Source organism: Hydra viridissima, unplaced genomic scaffold (genome assembly GCF_058129835.1).
Source record: "Hydra viridissima isolate aposymbiotic clone 2 unplaced genomic scaffold, HvirCarnegie_v1 scaffold_1, whole genome shotgun sequence".
Classification (NCBI taxonomy): Eukaryota; Metazoa; Cnidaria; class Hydrozoa; order Anthoathecata; family Hydridae; genus Hydra; species Hydra viridissima.
Genome location: NW_028324300.1, coordinates 33975460 through 33981459, shown reverse-complemented (window position 1 = coordinate 33981459; position 6000 = coordinate 33975460). Strand labels below are relative to the sequence as shown.

At 28.7% G+C, this 6000-nt stretch overlaps 1 long non-coding RNA gene across 17 annotated transcripts; it reads right to left on the bottom strand.

Annotated features, from left to right (window-relative positions):
- Positions 1-206: 206 nt before the first annotated feature.
- LOC149894667 (uncharacterized) lies at positions 207-3395 on the bottom strand. 17 transcript variants are annotated; one of them, XR_016449199.1, is made up of 5 exons: positions 3164-3373; positions 1900-2059; positions 1474-1589; positions 606-1310; positions 207-397 (listed from the first exon to the last, which is right to left on the bottom strand). It is a non-coding gene; the product is annotated as an uncharacterized LOC149894667 (long non-coding RNA). The 17 variants fall into 17 exon arrangements; XR_016449206.1 differs by having other exon boundaries at positions 738-1310; XR_016449200.1 differs by having other exon boundaries at positions 207-981; positions 1247-1310.
- Between the last annotated feature and the right edge of the window lie 2605 nt (positions 3396-6000).

The following is a 6000-nucleotide window of genomic DNA, read 5'->3' as shown; positions in this document are numbered from 1 at the left end:
CGGATTTAATTTGGAAATGGAAAGGTTAGGCAACGTCGAAAAAAAGACATCGGGCGACGTCAGAATTCCGATGTTAAACCAACGTCGAGCGATGTTAAACCAACGTCGAGCGATGTTAAACCAACGTCGGAACGAGGTCAGAATACTGACGTAAAGACGATGTCATTATGTTGTAGAGCAATGTTAAACCAACATAATAAATACAATTAAAGAATAGCACATATTTTCTGGCGAAAAAGAATTCATTACAAAAAACAACTTTCTATTTTGCATCAGTATCTTTCTGGAGACGCCCACCATTCCTGCCAACAACTTTGCTAGGGCCTACCGCAATACCTTTTGAACTTCCACTTTGTATCGACTACCATAACTTCGCTTCTTTTCGTCATGACACAAGCTAAATAAAAGTTGAAAGTATAAAGGCATAAATATATAAAAACCAAATTTAATTAATTTAGAATTTCAAACCATATAAGTAAAGTTATTTCGGTTACAATAACAAGCAACTAATGAAACTTCAAAAAAATAATCCATTAACTACCCGACAAGAACAGCTTAAACTGACTGAAAACGTTAAAAACTTTCAGAAAAGTTAACCAATTTACCATCTTTACAGGTAAATAAAAAAAATTTTTATATTAAGTCTGTTTTGTTACTTCAGGGTTTCGTCAATGTCAAAATCAGCTAAATTGTTGTCAACTTTAGTGCGGTAGTAGAATAGTTGTAAGAGCGCTCGCCTTGTATTCATGAGGTTTGCAGTTCAACCCTTTCCTACGTCTCTGGAAGTACCGCACATAATTCTTTTTTCCGCGTAGAGACCAATTCATATTTCGAAGTTAAGAGTTGAGAGTTGAACAAAATGACACAACTCTCATAAGTGGCCACACATCTCTCATGAGATGTTGTCATTTCTTATAGATACAACAAAATCAACAAAATTTCTGTTCCCTAGTAATTATAGCCACTTAAACTGTTAACTCCCTAAAATTAGAAAAATGAAATCAACAATTTTTTCTTATTGACTTTTATGGAGACTAAAAAGATGCTGAGAAATTTTGAAGTATATTTATAATGTTTTACAAATAGTTTTTTTTTTGAACTTTGCATCAGCAGATGTCATTTTTTTACAAAGTTTGAAACTCTTAGTGGTTATCAAATATCTGGAGACATGAGTGTGCTACAGATAAGTATATGACATATTTGGTAATTGATCATGTCAATGTGATGTGTAAAAAAATTTGAGTACCTATTTCTCTTGCATCACCTTGTGCCAAACTTTAGTAAAAAAAACTCAGCTCAATCAATCAATCCTTAAAAAGTGCAAATTTTGGTGCAAAGTGTTGCGACTGCCATAGAGGCCTAAAAGATTTTTTAGGCCTCTATGGCAGTCATTTTATTGGTTGTATCCATTTCATCATCAAAATATATTGATAAATAAATATTCTTAATTATCAAATATGTATGGAAACTTACATCAGTTCTCATGGTTTACCCAATATCTTCTTTAATAACAGTAATGGTCTGTCCCTGATTTCTGGTTCTCAAACAAAGTGTGTATTCATTCTCTGTACCAGACTCTGAAGTTGATTCTGAAAACAAAAGATATTGTTTTTTGAATAAATATATTGATAAATATTCTTATTTATCAAATATGCATGTCAGTAGCACACTCAGGTCTCCAAAATATTTGATAACCAGTGAGAACTTCTGACTTTTTTGAAATGTTTCTGCTGATGCAAGGTAAAAAAATAATTTTTCAAAAATTTAAAACCTACTTTGAAATAACTCAAAAATAGCCATTTTTTTAAGTCTGCATATAAGAAATTGTTAAAAAAATTAACACCATGAACTACAAAAGCATAGACAAATAAAATTTTATAAACTTGAAAGTTACTCTACCATTAATACGCTTTGAAAAACTTTTGTGTTTGTTATTATTTTGCACATTTAGTGTTTCCTCAGTGCTATTGGTCCCCACAAAAGCATCATAATATTACCTTTCTAACATGTTAATATTTTCTTTTAATTTAATCCCACCATCTCTTGAAAGACAGGCAACCTAAAAGAAAAGCATTAAGATACTATTGATATTATGTTTTACTTTTTATCTTATTGCTTGTTTTACTGTAAATAGTATAAAAACAGATATTTTTATTGTACAATTTGTTAATAACTTTAAATTATACTAACAAGACAGAGTTTTTATGTCTATTCACCCTAATTTTTAAACCCTAGTTTTTATGGTTGTTGTGATGTTGATTTGATATGATTTGAGGGATGTATTGAATTATTTTTTTATTAGGATGACTAATAACTTAACAAAACAAAATTAATAACACGTAGCATAATTCTTAAATATTTTAATATGTATTCTAAAGTCTACCCTCTTATTTACAAAGTCATTCACAAACTTAGATCCCTTAACTGTACCAACTGGTTATTATTTTATCATTATTATTGTATTAGGGTGAGTGACCCTAATACAATAATAATGATATTTATTAATAATAATAAATAATGATCAATTACTACTTTTAGCTGACTCAGAACAAAGAGATTCAACTTCATTGTTAATAAATTGTAGATTGTCATCAGAATCATTTTGCAAAGAATCATTAATTAGATTATTGATTTCTAGATTCTGTGCTCTCCAATTATTAATGTAAGACATCTAAAGAATAATGTTAAAAAGCTGTTGAAAAAGTTTTAGATTGTGATACCAATCCATTTAATTGCATTTTTGAATATTCATGATTATCCCACTGTGTGCCTATACGAAAAAATTGCAATAAGCATGAGATTTAAAGTAGTGATAATTAAGTAGTTTCATTTTAAATTTATTACATAAAATAAAATATATTACTCTGATTTTATTTATTGAGCACTCTTGTTGAATTTACATACACAAATAACTTAAAAACATTGCAGTAATGAATTAATAAAAAAAGTCAGATAAATATTTTTTACTAATTTATATACATACATACATACATACATACATACATACATACATACATACATACATACATACATACATACATACATACATACATACATATATATATATATATATATATATATATATATATATATATATATATATATATATATATATGTTTTAAAGAATCACAATTAATTTAATCAAGTAAAAAAATAAACTAACTTTTGCTTGCCGTAAAAAGCATACGTTTTATGGTTTGTTAATGGCTGTCAATAAAGTCTTATGTATTAATTTTAAATCTTCCCGATAAATATACTTTTTCAATAATAATAGTTTTTATTATTATTAAGTAACTACTTTTTTCCAGTAAGATGTTTATTTTCCGGTATTCAAACTTCCAGTTCAAAAAAAATATAATAAAATTACCGTGGTGTGACCTACCGTGGTATGTAAATTTTATTGGCCGTGGATAGAGTGCCGAAAGTCGGCACTTAAACGAAATTTGCTTATAGTGCCGGACCCCGTTTATTGGTTGAAAAAGTCACGTGTCAAAACAAATTTCTGTTTCATATATTTTAAATTCCAATCATTTGGAAAATATTTGAACCACAGGTAGAATTCCCTTAAAAACTTCGTAAATTTTCAAAATGGAGTACATCCGTTACAGGTCAACTATTTGAACTTTTTTTATTGTGATTTGAAAATACCTATTTCAGGGCTTTTCTGCCCTGGAAGTCGTTATCCTTGTTTTGCTATATTTAGTGAGAATTAGCAGAGTGAACTTTCTGATTTTTTCAAAGATTCCCCTTAAAAACTACAAGGAACATAATTGTATTTATATGGATGAAAAATTTCTGAAAGTTCTAAATTTTTTTTCTTATTGTATCTGAAGTCAGTGTAGTATGATATATAAGGAGGCTTGCTAACTAAGTCTAACAAAAAAAAGCATTTTAGCTAGTAAAGTCTCTTAAAAACTACACAATTTCCCCCTTAAATACTATATTAGGTAAAATATGCCTCCACAAGCTTACTTAGAATAGCCAGGAATGGAGAGAATGTTTATACTGATTTTCTTTAACTAAAAAATGGTAAAATTGCTATAAGTGGTACCTTTCTGTTCATTTTGTGTTCATAATCTCTAATTAAGTATGTATATTCTTTATTTTTAGTGTTTAAATAAAATAATAGTATGGGAAAACCGCAGTTAATTTTTAAGATTTCTGCTGGTAGAAAAAGAAGTAGAACAAAAACAAAGCAAGAAACCCGAGCTGAAGCAACGGTTTACTGAGAGGACATAAGAGCTAAAGAAAATCAAATATCAGAGGCAGTAGATTGGTGCACAGAAAATGAAAAAGCAGACCAGTTGTGCTTCTATCAGATGGTCATTCGTTGCGGTTTGACTTTAAAGTTCCTCATTTTTTGTGTGAAAAGCAAATCAATTTATTTGTGTCTCTGCATGATGCTTCTGGAGTCACACAGCTACTAGACCAAGCACCAAATCAACAGCTCCATCGATATTATAATAACTAGCGAGATGAGCTCTTTTCCTCTTTCCAGAAAATAAATTGAGAAAGGTTCATGAATATCCCAGAAATAATGTGGAACAATTGGGTATCCACTGCCAATATTGTAGCAGCCGCCAAGAGAGTTGGTATAAGTAAGAATGGTCTTAATGTTGATGATATGCAACAGGATAAATTTGAACAAGCAGCTCTCCTTATTGAAAAAACTGATGATGTTAATCTACAATCTTCTACTCCTAAGAAAACAAGTGTAACCTCAAAAGACGGACCCTTGGCAACAACTCCAAGATCACAATCTAAAGTCGCCCAAACAAAAGGAAGGTATGGTTCAGCTGAATATTTGAAATCAATGTATGAAATGTCAAAATCATTCATTGAGAGAAGCCTCAATTATTTGACTCAGAGATGTTTTTTTAGATGAAATGTTTGTTTATTGCATGTCTCTTTTTCAGAATATTTTATGGTATTCATATTTTTTTTTGTCATTTTATGTTATTCAAAAAATATTTATTGCTGTTATTAAAGCTGTACTTAAATCTATACTTTTTTTTTATTAAACTGTATTAAATCTATACTTTTCTTATCATTTTTCATATTTCCTATTATTCAAAATATACATTGTTGTTGTGTTAAAAGCTTGATTTCCTATTTTAAAACTAGTGACCCCTTAAAAACTACTTCCATAGCACTGCAAAAAAAATACAAAATAAACATCTTTAAGAGTTTGTAAATTATTAAATATTACATTGGTGGATTAGAACAAGTCTAACATTACCTAGAAATATGATAATTGCAAACTTAAAATTAAATTTTTAAAAAACAGGAGGTCATAATGCATAAAATTGAAGCATTTTTAACCCTAAAAATTTGATTTGCATTCTCTTTTTGAGAATTTAAAAATTGTAAAAGAGGTAAATTTTTAATTAATTTGTCATCTAGTATGTTTAGAGATCTGATTAAATCATTGTTTAATAATCTCATTGACATTAGTGGAACCCAGAGCTGGAAGTTTACACGTGTAGTGTTTAAGGGGGTATGTATTTTTAAGGGAATTCTACCTTTATATATTTGAAAAATTTCATTTCATTCATACTGTCAACTAGTTTTGCATGCATAGATACATTTTTATCATTTGAAGATTTAAAATCAGCTCCACAGATTTGAAGCTGATAGAAAAACCATTCCAAGAAAAGCTGCTATAATAGCTCCACAGATAAAGTATTATTATATAAAGTATTGTTGTATACATGGTGGAAGGAAATTTACAAATAAAGTCAATGGAAAAAGTCAAACTTTGTTAGCACTTTTTTTATTTTATAACTTTATTATTATTAATGAAGAATTTATTATAAATAAAGGTTTAAGAAAATAAATTGATAACTTATTTATGCATAGGAAATAAACAATGTTCTAATTTAAATGCCTTATTTCATCAAAGGATAGCATTTTATTTCATGAAAAAATAACCGATTTTGAACATCTTTATTATAGAACTTATAAGAAAGAGTGCCCATTCTTCTTAATTTTTAAAGCATC